This window comes from Petaurus breviceps, unplaced genomic scaffold (assembly GCF_028583685.1).
Source record: "Petaurus breviceps papuanus isolate PSGF00001 unplaced genomic scaffold, PetGlider_PUasm1.0 90734, whole genome shotgun sequence".
Lineage (NCBI taxonomy): Eukaryota > Metazoa > Chordata > Mammalia > Diprotodontia > Petauridae > Petaurus > Petaurus breviceps.
In genome coordinates, this window is record NW_027187327.1 from 4,862,915 (window position 1) to 4,876,700 (window position 13,786).

Genomic DNA, 13,786 nt, shown 5'->3' on the forward strand with positions numbered 1-13,786 from the left:
TCTCTCTCTCTCTCTCTCTCTCTCTCTCTCTCTCTCTCTCTCTCTCCATCCATCCATCTATCTCTAATCTATCATGTTTATAATTTTTAGTTCTATGGATTGAGAAGCATTGGAATTCTTTATCAAATTAGGGTCAAATTTTGAGCAGGAAGGGAGCTTTTGAGTGTCAAACTACACCATGTAGCCTACAGTTGGGCTCCCAAGTGGGGCTTGTACCAGATTAAAACGTAATTGGGAAATACTTACCAAAATAAATTAGAATACAATAAAACACAAATAATGTTAGTATGTGGTTTTCTAAGTCAATGTGCCCCTTGCAGGGATCCTTATGTACAGTTTAGTGGCTCATTTTCTATTTGAGTTTGACAACACCTATCTAGACCAACCTCTTTGTTTAGTAGATGAGGAAACTTAGACCCAGAGAGATTAAACAGTTTGTCCAACCATTACACAGGCAGTGAGTAAGTAGCAAAGCTGAGATTTGAACCCAGGTCCTCTGATTACAAAGCCAATATTTATTCCATTTTACCAGAGCTATCCCAAACATATAATTTTTAAATAATACAAAAAATTTGCTCAATCAAAAAGCTCCAATGACTCTCTATTGATTCTAGGACTAGCATAATAGACAGATTCCTCTGTTTTGCATTTAGAGTTCTTCACAATTTTTCTGCAGTCTTACTTTCCAGGTCTATCACACAGTAAGACCCTTTTAGCTATTCCCTGTTCCAACCAACTGGCCTATTTCTCAACCTTGACATTCTGTCTCAGTCAAGCCACCGGCCAACAAGGGTTTATTGAGGGTCTACTATGTTCCAGACACTGTGTCAAGGAATATCCATCCTAATATAGGAAATAACACGTTAACATATAGATAAAAGAAAAAGAGAGTAGATACATGCTGTTGTAGATTTCAGAGGGGAAGGCACAAGAGATCCAGGGGCTTTGGTAAGGTCTCCTATGCAAGGTGGGATTTGAGGTGAGTCTTGAAGGAATTCAGACAAGGAGCCTAAATGGTGGAGGGGAGGGGGCTTAGCATTCCAGGTCTGGAGGACAAAGGCATATGGATTAGAGATAAGTTTTGTATGTGAGGAACTTTGCTGGTTTGCAGAATGTGTATAAGGGAGTAAAGTGACTGGAAGGGTAGTAAGGAGCTTTAAATGCCAGACCAGGGGATTTTGTATTTTTTCCTGGAGTTCATTAAGCCATCCCTGTTTCTATGACTTTGCCTCCATGCCTGGCATGCACTCCCACCTCTCTTCAACCAACTAGAATCCCTGACTTGCTTTAGAGCTCAGCTCAAAGCATTGTCTTCTACACTATTTGCTGATTACTCTAGTGGAACAAGAACTTTCAGCTTCACTCACTGCTTATCATTGTCTTGGGCTTCTTTAATTCAACAAATTATGTATGTGCCCACTGCATGCTGGGCAGTTTGTTAAACTCTGAGGCAGCAAAGACAAAAATGAATATAACCCCTGCCCTCCAGGAACTTACATTCTAATGGAGGGGTATGTATGTAGAGAACATAACGTACACAAGAATAACACGGAAAATTAAAGAGAGCAAAAGTACTAGCTGTTGGGTTGATCTGGGCAGGCTTCACAGAAGAATTGGCACCTGAGAGTCTTAAGGTAGGAAAGGACTACTGAGAGGCAGAGTTAAAGAAGGGCAGTGATTTTTTTTAAGCCAAATTTCTTATTAGAGTATATGTCTGTTTTTCCATGAGCTCTTCACCCTGTAGGGGAAGACGGGGTACAGCAGAAGGAACCTTAGATTTAGAGTCAGAAGACCTGGGTTCAAATGCAGATTTTGCTTGTTGTTGTTTCATTGACTCTTGGTGCCCCTGTTTGGGGTTTTCTTGGCAAGGGCAGTGTTTTCCAAGCATAAAGAATGGCTTCCTGGGGGAAGGAGTAATCAGAATGTATGGTATTGTGGGGTGACGGGAGGGGAGAGATGGGAAGAAAATTTGGAACTCAGAATCTTATGGAAGTGTATGTTGAAAACTAGAAGTAAATTAATTAATAAAAAGAAAAAGAATAAAAAATATTTTATATTCCATTAAAAAGAGAATGGCTTCTTTGAATGGACAAAGAAAGGAGGTTGGAATATAGGGTTCGGGGAATGGCAGTAGCAAAGATCGAGTGGGACATAGCATTTCGGAGGAGGGAATAGTATAAAGTATGGCTAGAGTGGTCAGTGGGAACCAGATTGTGGAAGGCTTAAAATACTAAGTTATGGAGTTTGTTTTCTAGCCTATAGGCACTGGTGAGTGAGTTAGTTATGTGCCAATTTAGGAATATTTATTTTGGCATTTGTGTGGAAAATGGATTAAAAGAGATTATAAAGAGGGAGAACAGGTGAGACATGCATAGCAAAAGGGATAGAGACTTGGGTTCAGTGATATAAATAATTACTAGTGATGTGACCCTGGGCATATCACTTGGCCTCTCTTTGTCTCATCTTCCTCAACTGCACAAAGAAGGGAGTGGGGATGTGGATTGGATGTCAAGTCCCTTTCAGTTTTAAATCTATGATCCTCAAGTGATGAGGTCTTGAAATAGGGTGGTGCTGTATGAGTGAAGGAAGTGGGATAAATGTGTTATGTAGGTAGAATCAATAAAACTTGGCAACTACTTGGAAATGGAATGTGTGTGAGAGAGAGAAGTGTCAAGTGTCTAAGGTTACCAACCTGGAGCATGAGAGGGTGATAATACCCTCAAGAGAAGAGCACAGGCTTAAGGGGTATAAATTATGTTTCATTTTGATCATGTTAAGTCTTAGTGGGCTACAACACATCCAGGAAGAAATGTCCAGAAGCATGACTAGAGTTAAGCAAAATCAGGTTTGATTACTTAGATTTGTGAGTTCATTTATTTAGAGGTGACTTGAATCCATGAGAGCTAAAGATGTTTCCCAAAGAGCTTGTTTAGGAATAAGAGAGAAGAGGGCTCAAGGCAGAGCTCTGGGGGAGACCTGTGCTAAGGGGCAGCACAAGATCCATGATGATTTACAGAAGGAGAAGTCAGATAGGTAAGAGGAGAAGCAAGAAGAGAGTGGTGCCATAGAAAAGCCAAGATAAAAAAGCATCCAGAAGAGGGGGTGGGGATGATCAAGAGTTTCAGAAGTTGCCAAGAGAGGTCAAGGAGGATGAAGACTGAGAAAGGGATGTCCAATTTAGCAGTTAAGGTTTTGTTGGTAGCTTCACAGTGAACATTTTCAATTGAATTTGAGAATTGTAAGGGAGATTGCAAGGGATTGAGGAGTATGGGTGATGAAGAAGAGAAAGAAAGAAAGTGGTGCTTTCTAAGAGTTTGTCCATAAAAGAGAAGAGGGATATAGCATGATAGTTAGAGGAGATGATGGAATCAAATAAAGGGGCTTTCTGTGTTTGTTTTGGATGGATGGAATAGAACTGAACATGTTTGTAGGCAAGAGCCATTCATTTGATTGGGAGAGTTCAGAGATGAGAAAGCAGGCTCCAAGAGGAGAGGGGATCAAGGTAGAAAGGCTGGCAGTGACAAAGAAGAGATTCCTTTTCTTTCCAGCTAGTAAAGTAGGAATGGATGGGGTGTAGTGGTAGGGTAGATGAATTGTAACCTGGAGTGGAGAAAAGAACCAGACACTCATGGAAAAATGACCTCCATTTTCTCAGTAAAATAGGAGGCAAGAACAGCTACTGAGGTGGCGGGGGGCGGGGAGGGGGCGTGGGAGTAGAGGAAGTATTGGGGGTTTGAAGAGATAAGGGAAATTTGGGAGGAATAGAATAGATGAAGAATAAATGTTGCCACAAATCAGTCACAATTTGTAATTAGATCATAAGAGCATAAAGAGCTGGAAGGGACCTCAGAAATCATACATATAGTCCAACTCTCCCATTTCTTCCAGATGATGAAACTGAGGCCCAGGGAGATTAAAGTGACTTGTCCAAAGTCACACAGGTAATAAGTGTCAAAGGTGAGATTTGAACCCAGGTTCTTAGATTTAGACTTTGTGTTGAACCTAATTAACATGATGGTAGACACTGAGAATAATTTTTTGATAGCAGGTTGGGGAAGGAGAGGTTGTGAGTTCTTAAGATTTAGTACTACAAGAGAGCACAGAGATCATCTTGCTATAGGATCATAGAGTGGTTGTCTGATCCAAGCTCCCACCCCCATTTTATTTTTAAATCAACAAACTTTTCTTAAGCACCAGAAGCTTGTTCTAGGTATTTGGGTGAGGTATGAAGACTCCTTAAGATGCTTTAAACATCCAGTCTCTAGCTTTCTCATTTTATACATAACGATACTATGTAATGTTACATGTGACAAAACTCACATTGAACTCAGGCTTTCTGACTCCATATTCAGCTTTATTTTATAGATAATGAAACTGGGCCCCAGAGTGATTAAGTGACTTACCAAAATTCAAACAGGTAGTAAGTAGCTAAACCAGGATTCTCTGACTCGGACTCTAGGGCTCTTGGCACTATAATTTAAGGTTCCCCCCCCCCCGATCTTTCAGAAAAGCAAGAAGTGGCACTACAAAACTAAATTCTACAAGCATTTATAAAATGTGATTCATGTGCCCAACCCTTGTACAAGGGCATCATGGAGAGAAAAGAAATAGAGAGGCCCCTAGTCTTAAGTCGCTTATAGTCTCATTAAGGATTTCAGTGTAATAGTTAACAGTGTGGGACAGTGCTTGGCTGCTTTCAAATGTGTGTCATATTTTAAATACAGTAGAATAGGAAAAGGAAGTGGGACTTAAGCCAGGCCATGGAGGTTGGGTAAAGTCTGGGTAAACCAAGAAAGGCAAGAGCACTTTCTTTGGTATGGCACTTAAAAACATATTTTCTTGAAAAATATGATGGATCAGAGTCAGTAGTGCACATGGTTTTGAATCTCGGCTCCTCTCTCTACTACCTTTATTGGATATGGGGAAAATCAGCAAACCTCACTATGTCCCAGTTGCTTTACACTCTTAAATAAAACGGACTAGACTAGTTGATCTTTTTAAAAAATTACTCCTAGGGGCGGTCAGGTAGCACAGCAAGTAAGAGCACCGGCCCCAGAGTCGGGATGACCTGGGATCGAATCTGGGCTCAGATACTTAGCACCACACCCAGAAATAACTGGCCATGTAACCTTGAGCAAGTTACTTAACCCCAATTGCTTTAAAAAAAAATGACTCCTATTTATTTTTGATAGATTTTTATTGATATATTTTGTTTTTATGCTGACTAGATTTTTACCTTTATCTTATCTTCCTCCCCTCGTAGAAAGCCACCTCTGATAACAGGAGATTTTTTTTTTCATATTTTGAACCTGACAGATATTTTAAAACATTGGTAGTGCAAAGAGTGAAACTACAGATCTCTGTTATATATAGCTTGTTTTTTAAAAGAGTATTAATTAATTCAGTATGTTAGTTTAAAAGTTGTCCTGCTTGTCTGTGACTCCCTCTGAACTTCCTTATCTTATTTTATGTACTTTTAAAAAATACTTCAATGATTCTTTTTCTTCTTTTGTCGTCACTGCCCCTAGTCCCCTGATTGGCCCAAATTCCTGTCCCTCAGTCTTAAAAAAATAAAAAACTTTCCTTGTAACAAATGAGCACAGTCAAGCCAAAAAAAAAATTAATAATCCACATATTGACCGTGTCTACAGATACATGTCACAGATTACATTTCCAGTTGATCTCCTTGAGGAAGTGGGCTGTGTGTTTGATCATTGGTCTTCTCTAATCACAATTAGCTATTGCACTAATCAGAATTCATCTCTTCAAAAATTACTTTTTGTGGCGGCCAGTTGGCTCAGCGAGTAGGAGCACTGGCCCCAGTGTCGGGATGACCTGGGGATCGAATCGGGGCTCAGATACTTAGCACCACACCCAGAAATAACTGGCTGTGTAACCTTGAGCAAGTTACTTAACCCCAATTGCTTAAAAAAATTACTTTTCGTGAAAATTTTTATAATCATTGCATAAATCCTTCTTCTGACTTCACTCATAATCAGATTAAGTTTTCCCAGCTTTCTCTGCATTTGTTTCTTACAGCTAAATAATATTTCATTTCATTCATGTGCCATAATTTGTTCAGCCATTTCTCCAGTTGATGGACATCTCCTTAGTTTCCAGTGGTTTGCTAGAAGTACTGCTATAAACTTGCATGTATGGATCTTTTTGTTGTTGTTGTTGTTGATGTTTGATCTCTTTGGGATATGTGCCTCGTATTGGTATTGTTAGGTCAAAGAATATGTTTAGTGGTTTTGTAGGATATAGTTCCAAATTACCTTTTAGAACAGTTGTACCAATTCACAGATCCAATTGGTTCATTATTGTACTTGATAATAAAAAGTACTCATAATTGGTTCATTAGTGTACTTGAACTCCTGACCTACTCCCCTCCTCCTCACCAACAAATATCATTTCCCATTCATGCTATCTTTGCCAGTCTGATGGGTGTAAGGTGGAACTAGTTTTTTTTTAATTTGCATTTCTCTAATTATTTGTGATTTGTGGTATTTGTTCCTGTGGTTGTTGATACCTTGCATTTCTTCCCTTGAGAACTGTTTGTTCTTATCTTTTTAACCATTTATCTACTAGAGAATAGTCTTATTCTTATATATTTGAATTATTCTCTTATACATCTTAGATATCAGACCTTTATGAGAAAAAACTTGCTGCAAAGTTTTTTTTTCCATATCACTCTTTCCCTTCCAATTTTAACTGCATTGATTTTGTTTGTGCAGAAACTTCAATTTTATGTAATCAAAATTATCTGTTTTATTTCTTGTGATCCTCTCTGTGCCTTTGTTTGCTCAAGAACTCTTCCCCATCCATAGTGGTTAAGATCTCCTTCCCTGCTCCTATTTTTTATTAAATGGTATAACCTTTTATAATATAGGTTATATCCATTTGGAGCATATTGTGGTATTTGGCATAAAATTTTAACCTAATCCCAATTTCTGCCAGTCTGCTTTCCTGTTTTCCCAATTGTTGTTGTTGAGTCATTTTAGTCCTGTCTGACTCTTTGTGACCCCATTTAGGGTTGTCTTGGCAAAGATACTGGACTGGTTTGCGATTTCCTTCTCTAGCTCATTTTACATATGAGAAACTGAGGCAAACAGGGTTAAGTGACTTGTCCAGTATCATATAGCTAGTATCTGAGACACTTGAACTCTGGAAGATCAGTTTTCCTGCCTCTAAACACCACACTCTATGCACTGCTCCACCTAGCTGCCCGGTTTTCCCACTAGTTTTTGTCAAGTAGTGAGTCCTTGTCTCAGGATCTGTGTTCTTTGGGTTTGTTGAACATTATGCTGTTATGTTTGTTAATTTCTGCAATTTGTATAACTAATATGTTCTACTGATGCAGCCTCCCTGTTTTTAATCAGTATCAAATAATTTTGGTGATTACTGCTTTATAGTATAGTTTGATTTCAGGTACTACTAAACCCCCTTACTTCACACATTTTTTCCATTAATTCTCTTAAGATATTTTACCTTCTGTGCCTCCAGATGAATTTTGTTTTTTGGTTTTTTTTTTTTAGCCTTTTAAAATAATCCTTTGACAGTTTGATTGTCACAGTACTGAATAAATGAATTAACTTAGGTAGCATTATCATTTTTTTATATTGGCATGACCCAGCCTTGTGTAATTAGTATCTCTTTGATTATTCACGTCTGCATATATTTGTTAAGAGTGTTGTATATTCATAGAGTTTCTGTTTGTTTTTTGTTAAGTGGACTCCTAAATATGTGATACATTCTCTGGTTGTTTTGAGTAGAACTCCCTTTTCTATCTCTTCCTATTGGGTTTTGTTGGTAATATATAGAAAAGCCAGGGCTTTATATAGGTTTATTTTCTATTCTGCTACTTTGCTGAAGTAATTATTTATTTCAGTTAAACTTTAGTTCAATCTCCAGGGTTTAATAAGTAGCCTATCATATCATATTCAAAAATAGATAATTTTATTTGTGTTTTGTTTACACTTACTCTTTTCATTTCTTTATTATTGTCATACAGCTGTAGCTGGTATTTCTGGCACTAGATCACATAGTAGTGTTGACAATGGACATTATTATTTTACCCCTAATCTTACTGTAAACTCCGGTAAGTTTCACCATAGTATATGAATATCATACTTATAGTTGTCTCAATATTTAACCAATCCTATTTCCTAATATAGATCCAATCTCATACTCTTTTTAATATATTACTGTAGCCTCCTTGCTAATATTTTTATTGACTTTTGCAACAATATCCATCGGAAATACTGGTTTTTAATTTTCTTCCTCTGCTTTCTCTCACTCGTGTTTAGCTATTAAGATTATATTTTTATCATGGAAGGATTTGGAACTGATCATTCACTAATTTTCCTATTTTTGCAAACAATTTAAGCAATATTGAATTAGTTGTTGAATATTTGAAAGAGTTCCTTTATCAATCCATCTCATACTTTTTTCTTCCTTTGGGAGTTCATTTATTGTTCAGTTTCCTTTTCTGAAAATGAGCTACTTAAAATTCTCTATTTCTTCTATTAATTTGAGTATTTTATATTTTTATTAACAAACATTCACTTTATTTAGGTTACAAATTTGGTTTGCATATAATTAGACAAAGTATTTTCTAAAAATTTCCTCTATTGTCTTTCCATTTATTATGAATTCTTTCTGAATTTTTTTTTAATCTGGCAGTTTGATTTTCCTTTCTCTTTTTAGTCTGGCTGGCTCATAATTTTTCTGCTTAAAAAAGTAGCTTATAGTTTTATTCATCAATTCATTTCCTTTTTTTAAGCAATTGGGGTTAAGTAACTTGCTCAAGGTTACATGCCCAGTTATTTTTGTGTGGGTGCCAAGTATCTGAGGCCAGAACCGATCCCGGGTCTCCCGACACCAGGGCCAGCATTCTTACTCACTGCGCCACCTGGCCACCCCAATTCATTTCTTTTTGCTTTTAATTTTGTTCATCTCTTTTTTCAGAATTTTTATTTTGGTGTGTAGCAGAAGTTTCTTAATTTGTTGCTTTTCTAGCTTTTTGTAGTTATGATCCAAATTCATTGACCTGTTCATTTTTTCTTTTATTGATGAAAGGTTTTAGAGACATAAATTTTGTCCTTAGAACTGCTTTGACTGCATCCTAAATGTTTTAATATGTTGTCTTGTTATTTTGTAATTTTCTTTGATGAAATTATCTATTACTTCTATAATTTGTCCTTTGACTAATTCTTTTGGATTAAATTATTTAGTTTCCATTCAAATTTGAATTCTTTCTTCCAAAAATCTTTTATTAATTATCAGTTTTATAACATTGGGGCCAGGACGGGATATGTTTAATAAGTCTTTTCTGTATTTAATGAGATTTTTATGTCCAAACATACTGTCAGTTGTTGTAAAAGTGTCATCCAGTAGATACATAGGTTCTCATAGATAGATATAGATATAGTTATATTCAAGTACACACACATATGTGTATATATATAGCTGTATGCATATGCATGTATACAATATAATCACATAACATATTTGCATATAAACATATATGTAGGTATGTAAATATTATTATCTATTCCCATTCAGTAATTGCCAGAGAGAGGTCATATCTACTTTTCCTAAAGTTTTACTCAAGTCCTGAACTTCTTTCTTATTTATTTTTAATTAGGTTTAGATAAATTGAAAAGAGTCACATAACAGTCTCCAAATATTATAGTTTTAATGTAATAAAATTAAATAATTAAGTGAATATAATTAAAATTGATGCAATAATATAATTTGCTTAATTTGTTAAATTATTAAATGTATCTTCCTTTTTGTATATAAATGCATGTGGTATGTTTATATTAATATATTTATATTATTTCACAGTCTATTGGACCTTTAAACATAATATAATTTCTTTGTTTATCTCTTTTAACCATGCATTTTAAAACTTTTTTTTGGTCTCAAATCATCATTGCTGCCTTTTGGTATTTTAGTTCATCTGAAGCATCATAAATCTTGCTCCAGGCCATTATTTTAATTATGTGTAAATCTATTTTCAAGTGGGTTTTTTGCAACAGCATATTATTGCATTCTACTTTCTTCTCCATTCTGCTATCCTTTTCCATTTTATGAGTGAGTTTATCCCATTCATGTTCTTGGTTATAGTTAGCAATCCCTTCATTATATCATTTTATAATTGCTCCTTTCTTTGTTTTCTTCCTCCTTCTTCTTTACAAAAAATTGATGACAGAAGAATTTGCTAAATGCTAGTGATCTGTAATTATCTATAATAAGTAATCTGCTTTTACTCTGCAGCTCCTCTTTTTTTCCTTTTCTTGTCTGTTTTGTTTATAACTCTTCCTTCCACAGTACTGTTTTTCCTCTTAAATTTCTTCTCTGAGCTCCTTTTCCACACTAGTTTTCCTGTTGAATTCAGCATACTTCTACACAAAACTGTGTGTGTGTGTGTGTGTGTGTGTGTTTGTATTCAACCTTCCTTCTTTGGGTGAGATAAGAGTTGATTCATATAAGAGTAAGATTCATATAACATCTGTTATTTCATTCCTTTTATTCCTCCTTTATTCCCTAGTGTATTTCTTGCCTCTCCCCCCCTCTTTCTCCCTTTCTTAAGAACACCAAAACAGAACAAAGCCATTCCCCCCACCTCTGTGACCCTTGAAGGAATATTGATTTCCTATCCTCATTAGAATAGAATCACTTAATCACCTAATTACAAATTATTATTTACATTTTAGCTTTCTTGATTCTGGTGTTCTTATTTCAGAGTTTCTACTCAAGTTTCTACTCAGATCCTATCTTTTCCTCAGGAATTTTTAAAAAAACATCTATTCCATTAAAATTTAATTCCTCCCTTCTCCCCCCCCCCTTCCCATTGGATTATACTCAGACATGCAGGTTGAGTTATTCTTTGTTGTATACCGTTATCTTTGTCTTTTGGAATGTTGTTATTCCAAGATTTTCTCTCCTTTATAGCACCTGCCAAGTCTTGTGTAACCCTGAATATGATTCTTTGGCTGCTTGCAGTACATTTTTTCTTTGACCTGGAAGTTATAGATTTTTGGCATATGTTCCCAGGAATTTCATTTTAGGGCTTCTTTCAGGAAGTAATTAGTAGATTCTTTCTCTTTGCACTTTTCCTTCTGATTTAAAAATAGATCTGTGCAATTCTCATTTGTAATTTCTACAAAAATGGTTTCCAAGTTTACTAAGGATTTTGGTTTTCAGGAATTTTTTCAGGCTTTTAATTTTGCTTAATATTTTTTTGTCATACAGTCATTGTTTTCTTTTTGGTCCACTGTAATTTTCAGGGCGTCTGTAAACTTAGGTAAGGTTTTCTACCTTCTCTTCTAAGCTGTCTATTTTTCTTCCAATCCTTTTCCCCCAGAGCTTTTATTTTACTTATATTTTTATGTTTTATCTCTTGTTTCACATCTTTTATAAATTTCTGTAGTACCTTCAGAGAAGCATTTTTTTTCCCTCTCTCTGAGGCTCTACTTGTAATACTTGTAAAGTGACTTGCTTCTATTCTGGGTTTGTCTCTTAGTTGCCTCCAAATCTATACTACTTTTTAATAGTTTTCAGTATCTTCTGTTTGCTTACATCTCCAGTTTCAATTCCTGCTTTGGGACTTTGTGCCAGGACCAGGCTTTGCCCCATCCTGGACTCTTGGATAAGTTAGTAAGGACCCACAGGTCCCAGTCTTGATATTCTGATTTCTATTCCCCAAGGTATACCATCCCTCCTCACCCTGCCACCCACCCACCCTGGAAGTCCTTTCTAGTTTCAGAGCTCTACAGTCTGTAGGGTCCTTTGAAGCTTTTCAGGTCAAATTCTTGTAAACTTCAAACACCCCTGGTGCATCCTGCTCTGAATGCTCCCATCTCATGGCCTGGTCAGAATATTGAGGGTCTCTAGCCTCCCTGGAGTTTCTTCCTTGGAGCACTCTGGTCTTCTTACCATCTCCCTCTTCTCTCTCACAGAGTTGCTTCAAATACCTCTGGAACCTATGCATCCCTGGTCCTTCTTGCCAGGCTTCAGGGAAGACCCTCATTCCATTGCACGTAGGCTTTTCCTTATTTTTTGTTTTGTTTTGTGAAGCCCTGGCCTATAAAAAAAAACACTTACCGTAGTTTCTTTTATATTTATTTCTTTTTATTCTGTCCAATGCTCTTTTTAGATCTTTAATTAGATAATCTTTAAGGTCACTTCCAGGTCTAAATCCTATGTCTCACTATGCCTGGCCCTCCATCATCCGAGCAGTTGTTATTTTTCAGTTGTGTCAGACTTTTCATGACTCCATTTGGGGTTTTCTTGGCAAAGATATTAGACTGCTTTGCTGTTTCCTTTTCCGGATAATTTTACAAATGAGGAGCTGAGGCAAATTTGTCCAGGATCACACAGCTAATCAGTGTCTGGGGCTAGATTTGAACTCAGGGAGAAGAGTCTTTCTAACTCCCGACCAGATTCCATTATCCAAGCTAGAGGTCCTCATTCCATCCACATTAGCACAGAACAATCTCACCTGTTATTTTTTACTTTAATATGTTCTTTAGGGGCGGCCAGGTAGCACAGTGAGAGCACTGGCTCCAGTGTCGGGATGACCTGGGGATTGAATCCCGAGCTCAGACACTTAGCACCCACCCAGAAACACCTGGCCATGTAACCTTGAGCAAGTTACTTAACCCCGATTGCTTTAAAAAAAAATGTTTTTTAAAGAGTTTATCCCCCATCATACTTTGATACATAGAGGCTCAGTGATCCTGGCATAGTTACATAATCTCTCAGTGCTGCAGGCAATTCTAGAATCATAAGATCATACATTTAGAACTGGAGAGGTCTTGGAGGCCATTCAGTAGAACCCCTCCTCCCTCCAACTTAATTCCAATTGAGGCTACACAGGTAGTGTCTAAGATAGTATTTGAATCTAAGTCTTCCTGACCGTAGGAAAGTTAAGTGGTTAGTCTAGTGCTGGGGTGGGAAACCTGCAACCTGGAGGCCACATGTGGCCCTCTAGGTCCTTGGATGTGACCCTTTATTTTGTAAAACTTGGACTTGGTCAAAAGGCCCTCCCCGAGGAACTAGACCACATGTGACCTCACGGCCTAGTGGTTGCAGAGAAAGTGCTGACCTATTACAGTAGGTGGAATTCTCTGAACACATGAAATTACAGGTCCAGCTCCTATCCTATGCCCTCATAATCTCTGGTCTTATAAGCCCCTCAAGACTGTGCTGAGACCTACAGGAATTGTTACAATCCTTCCATAAATGACAGGAAATTTCCCATGTGATGACACAACAATTTATGCTCCTATAAATCAGAATTCTGGGAAATACTTCAGTTTATTGTTATTTTTCCATTTACCAAACATCACCAAAGATGAGGCTGCCTCATTGTTTTGTCTGTCACCTTGTGCTTTGTTGACAATCTAATGTTTTGTGGTTTGAGTTCTCATGTGAATTTGTGTCTCTCTCCCCATGAATATGCTATTCTTAGTCATATTAATCGAAAGGATTATTGTTCTTGATGGAACATTTATGAAACCCACACTTCAGTAGACAATGCTTTTCATTCCCTCAGAATACCTTTTATTCTGGGTATGTGAGGTTTAAGTGAAGATCAGCCCCAGTATTTATTTCCTAATACAGATAAGGGTGTTAGGGAATGTGCATGTGGTCCTATGCTCTGGTAGTGACTGGACTGGAAAGGGTCTGGGGAAACGTGTGTGTTCAGATGGCAATGGCTGAACAATGAAGTGTTGAGTTCTAGACTCTTCTAGGCAGATATTTGTGAATGCCTGTT

General features: G+C 37.0%; 1 protein-coding gene across 6 annotated transcripts in view; it reads left to right on the forward strand.

The window, feature by feature from the left end:
* Positions 1 to 13,786, forward strand: part of HMGN3 (high mobility group nucleosomal binding domain 3) — an 80,262-nt gene that overhangs the window by 2,502 nt on the left and 63,974 nt on the right. The window lies entirely within an intron of this gene.